Raw genomic sequence first — 14163 nt, 5'->3', positions numbered from 1 at the left:
TTTTGATCCACCTTTTTTTCTTTTACAACAAATTTCAGGAAAAAATTGTCACATAGAAGTCTATTAATTATTTCATTTGTTCTCAGTGTTTGTACAGAAAAGCTGAAAGTTCATAGTTTTCAAAATAAAAATGATGGTCTCTAGCTCTCGAACTGAATGTGGTTCAGAAATAACTCAAGCCCAAGTCCCACAGTGAGACTGTCTCATGTGAATAGGATGGTGATTTGCTGACACAGGCACATTTAGGAAAATCTAATAGAGGGAATTAACCTTCAGGGTCTAATAAAGCCAGTGTTATTGAGTCATTATCAGATTTAGTTGCACATTGAGTGTAACTCTCCATAAATTATAGTGCTGAAGCTTGTGGTATATACATCTATCTATCTATCTACTCATCCACTCATCTGCCTATCTATCGAAATAGGAATGGATGTGGAACCACTCCCTCTGCAGTGGGATTAGCCACACTAATTGTGGGTATCTCTCTTGTTAATAGACAACTCGTGTAGACAGACAGTTGGAGCAATTCCAAAGTCAGAAAGGGAGATGATAATTGAGCAGTATGGATGCCGAGGAGTTCAATCATCATATGCAATCCTCACCCCTTTTTTTGTACAGCAGTAAAGACGAAAAGGAAGCCCATCTCATTTATCACCCATCATCCAGGCCCACAGTTCACCTTTTCCTCAGGTAGTGCTAGTCTGTAGAACTTGCCCTTTCGGGCTCAGTAATCTAAAAATTTGTAGCAGGTCTTATGGATAGGTGTTACTTACCCTTAATCACCCTTTTTTTCTCTAAAAATAAAAATGACATCAGGTTTGTTATAACTTTACATGTGATTTTTTTTTTTTTAATAAAGCACTATAGGGCTTTATTTTACAGATAAAATCACTTTCCAGTTGACCTCTTCAGTTAGGTTTAAAGCTTCCAGAACAATACTTGGGATTGAAAAGTAAATGGATTCTGACACTGAAGCTCACTTTCCCCCCTTACTAGAGTTCTATGGTCATGAATTCCAATACTTGAAACTATTCCGAATTATTTTTACCTTTGTATTAGATTTTATACATGAAGAAAGAGTACCTTCTACTAAGAAAGGTTAGTTTCACTACAATGAAGAATGATCCTGTATTTTCAGTAAAAAGAGACAAGAATTATTTTTTGGCGTTCTGCATTAATGTAGTTTTATTTCTTACATGTTCATTTATGCCTGTATGAGTAAGAGGGAAAGAAAAGGACTAAACTAGGACTGTTCAAAGGATCATAAGATGAAGAATCCACCCTCTTATCTGGAATCAATTGAATATGTATCTTCCACCTGTAACAAAAATAAATGATCTTTTTAACTCACAGCCACACAAAGATTATTCATAGAACAGTAATATATATTCTTGTAAATATAGCACTCCAGAATATACTAAAGAGGGGGAATCAGTGGTGATCAGTACAAGATAATATATTTATAACCTGAAATGGCAAAAGTTGATACAATGAAGCCCATGACTCTAAGAATAAAATCCAGCAACTGAGAGGAAGATTATTATAGTGTAGTATGCAGTGCCGGAAAATGTTGGCCAAATGTTTATTTTAAAGTTGACAATTTCTGTTAATTTATTCCAGTTTAGACAAATACCTAAATGATTATATAGATTCCTTAGATAATTTAAAACAGAGTACCTTTTATAAGGCTCAGAGTCAGGCCTCTATGACTTTTAAATTTTTCATGTGAAGACAAGAAAAATGTGTTTCAGCAAAGTTTCACTTGCTTTTCAATTTCTCAGTCTTGTAAATTTAAAAAAAACAACTAAATTCATTATGCCAATCTGAAAAGTATTGCATCAACTTCTATGAAATGAATTCATCATTCTAAAGCTTTACACTATGATAAAGGTTAGTCTATGGTTAGAGTCACACATTCAGCTGCTCCTAATAAAGTTGTATGATTCAATTTTAATATTATTCTGAAATGTTAGAAAAGTGACATAACCATATTATCTAGCTATCTGTATTCAGTAAATATATAAATATAATGTATACTACAAGGTCAGCCCAGCATTAGCTATAATAATTTGCTACTGGAAAAGTTGCAAATATTAAATTTTAGGTGTACTGAAGGGATCAACATTCAGAATTATTCTCATTCTCATTCAAAACATTGCAGTCAGTACAGAAAATTATAAACCCTGTATATGCAACATTTACTTTATTACTCTCTTTTCAATTATTCTTGAAACCCTACACCAGAACTGTATTCATTAACTCAGGTAGACCTTTAACACCGGTATCAAGATTACAGTTCTGTGCATGATATTTTTCCCACCATTAGTTATTTGTAGGGAAATGAATGCTATTTCCATTTCTGGAATTGAAAATAAATAGAAACTGAATATTCAATAATGTAAATAAGGTGTGAATTTAACTTTTTTTTTTTTTTTTTCTTTAAACATATGTCAGAACATAACTTCACCATGGGTAGGAGAAAACAGTACAGGTCCATAATGCACTAAATGCATATTTGATTTTGTGCCTGTAGATTTTTTTTACCTATGACAATTTAGAAACCATGACTGAGAATTAAATCATGTCTAGTTGTTTGGGAAAACTTTCAATAATATGGTACTAAGCTAACATAACACTGGACCTGTGGAGACCTATATCTTGATGGACTTGTGTTACTACCTAACTTAAAATTTCATGTACCTAAACAATTGCTCTCATTTTCCCTAAAATCACTTTGGCAATCAACTGTGCCCAACTCCTCATGAAAATTCAATTATATTCAGATGTATTTAGGAAGAAAAGTGCAGTGTAGAACTAATACATATGTTCCTAAGTGTTTTAACCAGCTTAAAACAATTCCTGAAACTCTGAAAGAGGCAGAAGTATCCTATGTAGATACCTAACTGTGAAGTCAGTTAAATAATTGTTCTGATGGAGTTCGAGTTAATTGATTTGTAGTACAGACGATAAGGTCAAGTCTTTATTGAGGATTCAGTTCTCCTGATGAATGATGGTAATAAACGTCTTCAGATTAGTATTAGAAAATTTCTAAATTATGGATTCTATTGATGTTTTTAAATGTAGATAAAATATTAAAATATTACCTTTTAAAAAGTTTAAAGCTGATGTGTATATTAGCAATGTGATGACTGTGAAGATTCCCAAATTACAAAGGAATCAAGTTTAATATAGCAAACAATAAAAACTGGGGAGTCATTGAACTGAGAGAAAATAACTTTCAATAATGGAGGAAACCAACACTTTAAATACAGAAGTATTCAACTGTGCTCAGTTAGGCTGCTCCCAAATTGCTCAACTGAAGTGATATATTATTTAAGTCAAAATTATTTTTGAAATTAAAATATGTGCTTCTACCCATTTTCAGAATACAAAATTTCAATAGAGTTTGACCAAAGAAAGTGTGGATGCCCTGTCAATGGAATTGTTCAAAGTGGACAGTCCTCATCAGACATAGTGTACCATTTGTCTTGGATTTCTGATGTCTACCAGCCTAAGAAGTCCTGATAGAATATGCCTAATACTGCAAGGATCATAGTTTTCTGAAGGAAGAAGGGTACCACCCCAGGTTGCTGGAATTTTTCTTTTGCTTACTGTATTTTCTAAGAATCTTCTTGTACAAATTCCTATTCAGAAGTGTATAAAGATGACGAATAACCATCCCTTATACAGAATGGGCAGAAGAATACAAAGGGAAAAATGAATACCTCCATATGTAAGCAACGTACCTTTAAACATGCTAATACTTGCAGTGATTTAATCCTTTTCTATCTAGGATAAAACCCCTTAATTACAGCACTGTCAAGAACAACGAATGCTAGTATAATCTCAAATGTCAGACACAGTCAACTGTCAGTTACCTGTGAGAATTTTCTCTAAGGATTAATTAAGCAAGTTAAACCATTGCCATGATAAATCACAACAACGTATCTGATCTCCTGTACCTCATGCACTATACTGTGTGCATTAATTTGCTAAAATTATTTCAATTGCTTCTGCTTATATTGGCCTATCCCTTTAAGAAAACTCTGTTAATAATCATCTTAAATGTCAACATAATAAATAAGCTTATTAATAAGCTTCTGAAAAATCTAAATGAAAAAATAGGAAAACACTTTTTCCCAATGTTTGATAGTGTTCTATTTTATTTTGAGGTGTGATTTGGAGAAAAACGAACACTTGAGGTAATAATACAAGAGACTAAAGACTTATTTGCCTCTTGAGACACAATATAGTGAAAATTCAAAAAATAAGGCTTATTTTCAACTTACATTTAGAGAATTCACAAGAAAATCAACTAAACATGGATTTTAGCTGATTAATTCCTAATTATATTGATTTCATTCTGTGGTTATACAGTTTATTAAATCCTTATAATACATTGTGCTCAAGATGACTAGCTTTCCATCCAATTTTCTGAATAAGTAGACCAATATTAAGAAATCTGGAACTACACGTACAGTTGCACAGACTGTATTTTCTGTCATTAATATTCTGTTACATCAGTAACATTTAAGTAATTTAATATATATAGGAATATCATTTCAATTTTTCAATATTTATTTTTTACATTTTTCTTATATTTGTATTAACTCTTTTTGAGCATACTTATCTAATGTTCTGTTGGCAGTCAATAATTTTGGGATCCTTCAATCCACTTCATGAGGTATTGGCTACAATGTACCACACCTGAAACGTTTCTACACCAGTGCACACAGCACGGGAGGAGCTCAGAGGAGCTCAGAGCTTTGGCGCAGTCCCAGAGATTTGACATCGTTGGCATAAGTGAAACCTGGTGGGATGAGTCCTGTGACTGGAGTGCCCTGTTGGATGGTTACAGGCTCTTCAGGAGGGATGGGCAGGGCAGAAAAGGCTGAGGGGTGGCACTGTGTGCAATAGAAGGGCTAGAATGTATGGAACTCACAGTTGGCAATGGCACAGTTGAGAACTTCTGGGTAAAAATCAAGGGGCAAACAAATAATGCAGATGTCGTCGTGGGAGTCTGCTGTAGATCTCCCAGCCGTGACAATGACACCGATGATTTATTCTTTGAGGAACTAAGGGACACTTCCAAGTCCCACCCTTATGGGAGACTTCGACTTGCCAGAAATTGACTGGGAGCATCACACAGCTGGTACAACCCAGGTCAGAAGATTCCTAAAAAACCTGGATGACAACTTTATGGAACACATCCTAAGGGAGCCAACTCAGAAAGATGTTCCTCTTGATCTGCTGCTTGCCAATGGAGCAGATTTTGCGAGCAAAGTGGAGATTGGTGGCCGTCTTGGCCACAGCAACCACAAAGCAAATGCATTTAAAATCTTTGTTGACAGGAGGAAAAGTGCCAGCAAAACCTCAGCTCTGGACATGAGGAGAGCAGACTTCAGGCTGCTCAGGGAATTAGCAAGTAAGGTCCCCTGGGAAAACGTATTTGCAGATGCTAAGGTGCGTCAGTCCTGTCCACTTTTTAAACATCACCTCCTTAGGGCACAGGAGCAGGCAATTCCCAAGTGTTGAAGTCAAGCAGGCAAGACAGAAGACTAGCTTGGCTGAATAGGAATCTTCTCATGGAAATAAGGCAAAAAAGGAAGGTGTATGACCAGTGGAAACAAGATCAAGTGACATAGGAACAATTCGGAGATGCTACTTGCTGCTGTAGGGAGCAAATTTGTGCAGCCAAAGCTCAACTGGAACTAAAGCTGGTCAGAAATGTAGTGGACAATAAAAAGAGTTTTTTCAAACATATTAATGTCAGTAGGCAGGGTAAAAATATCATTGGCATGTTAAAGGATGGGGATGGTCACCTCACAAACAGGGACAGAGACAAGGCAGAAGTGTTTAATACTTTCTTTGCCTCTGTCTTCAACATGGATGACAAATGATAGGAATTGTCAGTGTTCTGAGCTGGAGGACCATGACTGCGAGAATGATCAACTCCCAGTTGACCCTGAACTTCAGTGAGATCTACTGCTCCAGCTGGATTCCCACAAATCTGTGGAGCCTGATGGGATTCATCCTAGAATCCTCAAGGAGGTGGCTGATGTCATCACAAACCCTTTCGTGATGATTTTTGGCAAATATTGTCCCCATTTTTAAGAAAGACAAGAAGGAGGAACCCTGAAACTACAGGCCTGTCAGTCTCATTTCAGTGCCTGGAAAAGTTATGGAGAAGATTATTCTGGGAGGTATTGAAAAACACCCGAAAGACAATGCAGTCATTAGTCACAGACAGCAGGGCTTCCTGAGATAAAATTCCTGCTTATCAAATCAGATTTCCTTTTATGACAAGGTAACCCACCTAGTTGGTCAAGGGAAGACAGTTGATGTAATAATTTTGGATTTCAGTAAAGCATTCGATACTGTCTCTCACAGGATCCTTCCGGACAAAATGTCCAGCACACAGCTGGATAAACACATCATGTGGTGGGTGAGCAACTGGCTCATGGGTCAAGCATAGAGGGTAATAGTGAATGGGGGAACATCAAACTGGTGATCTGTCACTAGTGGGGTTCCACAGGGCTCCATCTTAGGCACAGTGCTCTTCAATATCTTCATAAATTTCTTGGACACAGGACGGAAAGAGATACTAAGCAAGTTTGCCAATGACACAAAACTGGGAGGAGCTGTTGACTCCCTTGAAGGCAGGGAGGTACTGCAGAGAGACATCAACAAATTGGACTGGGCAAACACCAACTGTATAAAGTTCAACAGGGGGGCGTGCCAGATTCTGCACCTGGATTGGGGCCACCCCGAATGTTCATACAGACTGGGGAATGAGATGACAGAAAGCAGTGCCATGGAAAGAGACCTGGGAGTCCTGGTCTAGGGAAAGTTAAATATGAGTCAGCAGTGCCCTGGCAGCCAGGAGGGCCAACCGTGTCTTGGAAGGCATCAGGTAAAGCGTCACGGGAGGTGATTGTCCTGCTTTGCTCTGCTGTGGTGTGGCCTCACCTTGAATATTGTGTGCAGTTTTGGGCACCACAGTGTAAGACAGATATTAAGCTACTGGAGAGAGTCCAGAGGAGGGCAACAAAGATGAAGGACCTTGAGGGGAAGCCATATGAGGAGTGGCTGAGGTCACTTAGTGTGTTCAACCTGGAGAAGAGGAAACTGAGGGGAGATCTCATTGCAGTCTACAACTTCCTTGTGAGGGGAAGAGGTGGGGTAGGCACTGATCTCTTCTCTGTGGTGACCAGTGTTAGGACCTGATGGAATGGCCTGAAATTGTGTCAGAAGAGGTTTAGATTGGATATTAGAAACAGGTTCTTCACACAGAGGGAGATCAGGCACTCACACAGGTTCTCCTTGGTCACAGCACCAAGTATGACAGAGTTCAAGAAGAGTTTGGACAATACTCCTGGGCACATGGGGTGACTGTGGGAGATGTACAGGAACTGTGAAGGGTCGGGAGCTGGACTCGATGATCCTTGTGGGTCCCTTCCAACTCAACATATTCTGTGATTCTGTGATATATGTTTCTATTTAATCCAACTAGTATTAGCTTATCTAATAAATTAAAAATATTATTTCTGGAAGAAGTGTCTCTATACACTCAGTGATTAAGGTGAACGTGAGCAGCAATAACTACAGGCAGTGTGTCTAAGTTTCAGCTGGTACCACCCTTTAATAGTAATTTCAGGAGCCTGGGGAATAATAGATAGTGGGTGTCACAGTCAGCAAATGTCCATAAATACTACCAAATTCAGAATCCTAAATTCAAATACCTATATTCCTAGGATGAATCCCACCTCTTAAGAAAGGCCAGGAATAGTGATGTCTTTTCATTTAATTAAATTTTCTACAGATGACTACAGGGCAAACAATAAACACTATTAATCAAAATAAATTAGATTAACCATTAAAAAAATGCATTATATGGATCCCATGATTGTACTAACATTTTCTTAATTTAAATGTTTTCAAACTAAATTTTTTCATTGTTCAGAATATCTATGTTTCACCCTGAAGTAATGGAAAATCCAGAAAAAGTTTGACTTTGAACTAATATGTCTGAATGCTCATGACCTTTGAAATAGGTTTTTATTATTACTATTATTATTAATATTATTTTAGATGAATATCTGAACCAGCTTCATCATGTAGCTCACTGGTAATTTACCGGGTATCGTCCTTTTTAACTCAACCTGTTCCCATCTACCAGTGGAACACAATTTCTTCTGTCCGCTTCTTTTGTAGAACTTAATTTTTTATGCAAGTAATATCTGCCTGACATGTTTCTGTCTGATCTGCCAGACAATATCTTTCAGTTTTGAAACAATCACAAAACACTAGTAAACAATTAGACAACTGACTATTGATCATACATGTGTAAAAAGTTAAAAATCAGCCTATCTGAAATTGAGGGAGTGAGTAAAAATGTGTCAATTACTTTGAATACATAACATGTAACTGTTCCTATAATATAACAACTTATTCATATAAACTCTTACTCAGAAGCAGTATGAAGGATGAGAGAAAAGGAAGATGCATGTAGGATTGGGTGAAGGAAGGGGTTCAGTTACTATGGTGATAATGAACATATCCAGGCAAAATGTCACTAAAGGAGGTGTTACCAAATGACTGTGTGATGTGTAATTCAGCAAGTATAAATGTCTTTGCATTTTGCAAAAAAACCCCAAATCATTATACACATTTTAAAATGGCCAGCACATAGTTTGAAAGTACGGAAGAAATTGTGGGGTTTTTAACTCTTCAAAGTTTAGCTGAGCCCCATTTACTAACATTTGAGTCCTCATGATGTCCGAATGTCATGAGACCACCATTACATTTCATTTGACGTTTCTTGCTTTTGCTCTCTCACCTGAATTCTGTGTATTTTTTTTTTTGAGCACAGTAAGAATAAATTTAGAAAACAGAAAGAAATGTGTATGCCTTCATATACAACAGACTGCAATGAATATCAGAGGACAAGGAAAGAGAATCATAGAGTTATAGAATCGCAGAATCATAGAATAGTTTGGGTTGGATGGGACTTTTAAATGTCATCCTTGTAATGAGCAGGACACCAAGTAGAACAAATTGCTGAGATCCCCATCCAACCTGACCTTGAATGTTTCTATTGATGGGCCACTTACTACCTCTCTCAGCAAGCTGTTCCAGTGTTTCACCACCCTCACTTTAAAATTTTCTTCCTTACATTTATTCTGAATGTACCCTTTTTTGGTTTAAAATCATTAGCCACTGTCCTATCACAAAAGGCCATGTTAAGAATTTTCCAGTTTCTTTCTTATAAACCCTATCAAAGTATTGGAAGGTTGCAATAAGGACTCTCCTCTGGACCCTCTCCAACATATTTTTCATGTGCTAGTGACCCTAAAGCTGGACACAGTACTACAGGTAGAGTCTCATGAGAATGGTGTAGAGAGGGTGAATCACTTCCTTCAATCATCTGGCCAAGTTTCCTTTTATGTAACTCTACTGGCTTTCTGGGTTGCAAGTGTACATTGAAAGACATCAAGGTGCTGGAGCTTGTCCAAATGGAATGAAGTTGGTGAGGGGTATAGAGAGTAAGTCCTATGAGTAGTGGTTGAGGGAGCTAGGGCTGTTTAGCCTGAAGAAAGGGAAGCTCAGGGTAGACCTTATCACTCTCTACAAATACGTGAAAGGAGGTTGTAGCAAGTTGGGGATTGGTCTCTTCTCCTTGGCAACTAACAACAGGACAAGAGGATATGGCTCAAACTGCACCACGGAAGGTTCAGGCTGGTCATCAGGAAGAATTTCTTCACTTCAAGGTTGGTCAGTATCACAGGTAGAGTGGGAACTTCAGACAAAATTTATTAGAGACACCCTCCTGTTGAGTCATGAGGTGCAGGAAGGACCCCATTGCTTCCTAAACTCCTTTACAGAGAGGAGTCAAGGTATGGCTGGATCCAATCCCAACCCCAGACTTTGTCAATGGTTTATGCCTAAAGGATTCTATAGGTGTAATGGAACCTTTATACAACTTTATCCCACAGGATTAAGGGTAGTAAATCAGATATATTTATATAAATATTAGAGTTCATTTTAGAATTAATAGATTTATTATGATAATTATTAGACAAAAGGTTTTTAAATCAGAATTATTTTTTCCACAGTATGGGAACTATAACAACTATTATAATACTATAAAGCAATAGTGAAGCAATTACATTAAAGCAATTTTATATTAAAGTAATTATATTAAAGTTAGCAAAAACAATTATTAAGTAAAAATTGATGTTACTCACCCATACCAATGACTGTGGGCAAATCTCTTTCACTCAGCCTTGAAGAATAACCTGAGGGACATCCCCACTCAAGGCTGGAATCTTGATGCATACATTCCAAGAAGGGATATGTTAGAAGATCCTGCCATTAAAATTTGGGACTGGGCTTTTATAATATAAAGTGACTGACAGTCATATGTGTCCAGACCATTTGTGTCAGCTCAGCAGCTTTAAATAAGTTGTCAGAAGCATCAATTTTTTGTTCCTTTATTTTGTTCAGTTGATACAATGATTTTCGGTCAAAACTTGGACTTGATGATCTTGGAGGTCTTTTCTAACTTTAATGATTCTATGACACTATGATTGCCAACTCAAGTCCATTTTTCCTTCCACCAGCACCCCCAAGTCCTTTTCTAAAAGGCTGCTCTTTAATCCATTCATCAGTATTGATACAAGGGATTGCCACAACCCATGTGTAGGACCTTGAACTTGGCTTTGTTGAATCTCATGAAATTCCCTTGGACCCATTTCTCGAGTTTGTCCAGGTCCATCTGGATGGAATCCCACCCCTCAGGCATGTTAGTTACACCAGTAAGCTTGGTGTTGTCTCCAGACTTGCTGAGAATGCACTCTATCCCACTGTCTATGTCATTGATGAAGGCATTAAACTGTACTGGTACAAATATGGACTTCTGAGGGACACCACTTGTCACTGGTGTCCATCTGGACATCGAGCTGTTGACCACTACTCTCTAGATGTGACCATCCAAGTAATTTCTAATCAATTGAATGGTCCACCCATCAAATCCATGTCTGTTCTTTGGCAAAGATGGCACAGTCCAAGAAAGAAGCTTTGGTGTAATGATTCCTAACAAAACTTCCTTATCTCTTTGTGGATTGTGCAGTCCAGGATAAGTCTTTCTTTTGCTGCTGATATACCTGATGCAGCAAAGCTCACTTGTAACCAAATCTGGCAAGGATCACGAAGATCAAAAAATGGCTTCTACAAGTACAACAGCAGCAAAAAGAAGACTTAGAAAATGTGAGTCTGTTACTCAGTGGTGCAGAGTGCATGACAACAAAGGACATGAAAAGGTTGAGGTATTCAATACCTTCTTCACCGTGGTCTTTGTTGTCAAGACTGGCTTTCAATGACTCCTGGTTCTTGAGACCTGCAAAAAGTCTGAAGTTGGGGAGATTTACCATTTCAACAAACTGGACACACACAAATCTATGGGACTTGCTATGATGTACCCACAAGCACTGAAGAAGTTGATTATCCATGAAAAGTAGTGGCAACAGGGTGACTTAATGACCTGGTTTCAGAAGACTATACAAAAAGCAAATGGCTCTCCTATCCTCCAGAGGAACAAGAAGGAGGACACTACAGGTGGGTTATCACCTTCCAGAAGCTTATTATCATGATCTAACCTTTGGAAGGAAAGAAAGGTGGGATACAGTTCGAGATAACCTGAATACCCGTAAATTAAGGAATGACATTCAGCTCCACAGTGTAGATCATTAAATGTTGATGACTGACCATAACGTTTTATATATGAATTGGGTATCTAAGCTTCCATTACAGTCAGTGGTGATGTAGCCAACATAGTCAGTCAATGGACACTCAAGTAATATCTGTACCTATATCTTCCCAATATCTACACAAGTAAGTTTAGGGATCTAAATTTTGAAACTAAGTCTGACACAACATAGAAACAAATTATTCTATACTTGATAGTTATTCACAAAGAATTAAAGGGCTTTTTGGCTAAGTAACTGCTATTTTCTATCTCTAAAATCAGTACAAATATACTATTTACACTGTTAGCATAGTTCTATCAAAGCTGAAAGCTTTATAGCACATTCGTCATATATTAAAAATAATTTACTTCTTTTGCATTTTGTTTTCCCTATCTTTTCGTCCTCTTATATTAAGCATAACTCTACTCTACTAGTAACTCTGGTTATGAATATGCATGTTGTCTGACAAACAAGCATATTCAAAAATTACCAGCTCCACATCCTGCTACAAACATTTGACTGAACACTAATTGCTTGGAATGAATATGCATGTGGAAAAACAAATACTAAAAGAAGTAAGTATGTTCAAATTGAAACTGACTGACTTTATGCATTTTCTTTAAATTTGTATGGGAAAATTATATGTGTCTAAAATCTCTGAGTGGTACAATCATTTAATTGTGACAAAGTCATTTTTTTGTGTCATTTTGTGTCATTTCTAGTGCAGTTGCTAAAGTGTACGTACAGAGCATGAAAAATTTACAAAGGGTATAATGACTATCTATTATTCGGAGGATTAATTAAAAAAATATCAATGATCATTTAGCTGTTATTTTGCACATGGAATCCCCACAGATTTCTATGATATAGCTTGAAATTTGCTTTTCAGTGTAACAGCTACAGTACAATACCTAAAGGATTGAGGGATTGGCTTTTGAATATTAGAATAGGTCAAGCAATGAGTCATCAAGAGATAAATATTAAAAGATAGTAAAAAAAAAGAAAAAGGAAGTTCAAGAAGTTTATAAAAAGCAACATATTTTTTCCATTTCCCCATTATAAAATAAGTATTCTGAAGGTATATGAAAAAATAAGTAATGCCAATTAAAGAAATATTTATCTGAAGATTGCATTTTCTTCTATAGGGAAAAGAATATAAAATGTAGAACTTTTGCTATCAAGCCTTATGACATTTGTAGGAAATTTGGGTTTAGTTTTGTGGGGTTTTTTTCAAAAGAAGAGACAGGAAAATTTTTTCAGTAAAGAGAGTATAAAATTAGTGCTAGGTAATAAATGATAAAATTTCTCTTCTTTTTAAATATATGGTATGAAACATTCAAAACAATTTAAATATTTAAGTTGAATCTGTCAAATTACTTCAGAAAAAAATGCAAGTAAAAAAGTTATTAGAATGTACTTCATGCTTTTATATTATATCCTTAAAAATATTTTCAAAACATTTTCAACAGATATTTCATAAGAGCAAAACAAGGGTTGTGATACAATCTAAGAAAGTAAGGGCTAAGGAAGAATGTGGAAGTGTTTGATGTCTCTTCTGTTTAGTTCAAAACCTCTTGATCAGGGTGAATCACTGGGGTGTAGGAAACCATTGGGTTTCAAGTTCATTTTCCATTCCAGCTAAGTAAACCATTGTTCTTATTGAGCATTGAATATGGAACCAGGTAACAAAATATTTGGAAGTACAAGGCTTTCAATCATATTTTGAAGGGTCTTTATTTGTAAAACTAATCCTCTACTGATTAAAGTAAGGACCAGAATGAAATGATAAGGCTCCTCTCAGACCTCTTCCATATACTTCTCTATAGGTGAGCTAGTCACTCTATGCTCCTTCTTTGCTCAGTGAAAAGAAATAAGTACATCTAGAGCATGATTCATTTTATCCTGAAGCAGATGTCAGAAACAGGTCAGGTGAATTTCTTCCTAAATAGTGCCTCTTTTTCTCTATTGACTATAAAAAGAACCCAGGGTGACTAGCTCAACTGTAGATGTCTGTATGGCAGTCAACTAACATAAGATAAAATTGATGCTACCCTGGATGTATCAGCAAGCAATACCACAAGAGTTAGATATCCAGTAACAGATGATCCTGTTTATGGATACACTGAGGGCCTAGGACTATTTTTCTGCATTACTTCTACCCCACTCTTGTATTACCCCCTTTTCAAGGAGAAAGGTAACTAGTTCTTGTCAAGACTCAAACAACCTTCTATTAGGCTTGAATTATTCAGAATCTCAGATAAGTATCTCTTCATGGAAAATACATGCAGAACTGCTTTTCATATTACTTTCACTATTCTGTCATGATCTGTAATACAATGAGAAAGAGAATTAAATGCTAATCAGAAGATATATGTCTAATAATGTGAAATCTTTGTATCTTAAAGCATATGTAAAA

General features: G+C 36.6%; 1 long non-coding RNA gene across 1 annotated transcript in view; it reads right to left on the bottom strand.

The window, feature by feature from the left end:
* LOC120322896 overlaps positions 1-14163 on the bottom strand; it is a 38833-nt gene that overhangs the window by 23510 nt on the left and 1160 nt on the right. The window lies entirely within an intron of this gene.

The sequence above is a fragment of the Pipra filicauda genome, unplaced genomic scaffold (genome assembly GCF_003945595.2).
Source record: "Pipra filicauda isolate LSUMZ 115617 unplaced genomic scaffold, ASM394559v2 scaffold166_size2123106_pilon, whole genome shotgun sequence".
In the NCBI taxonomy this organism is placed as follows: domain Eukaryota; kingdom Metazoa; phylum Chordata; class Aves; order Passeriformes; family Pipridae; genus Pipra; species Pipra filicauda.
Note: the sequence above shows the minus strand (reverse complement) of the source record. Positions and strands in the feature narration are given on the sequence as shown.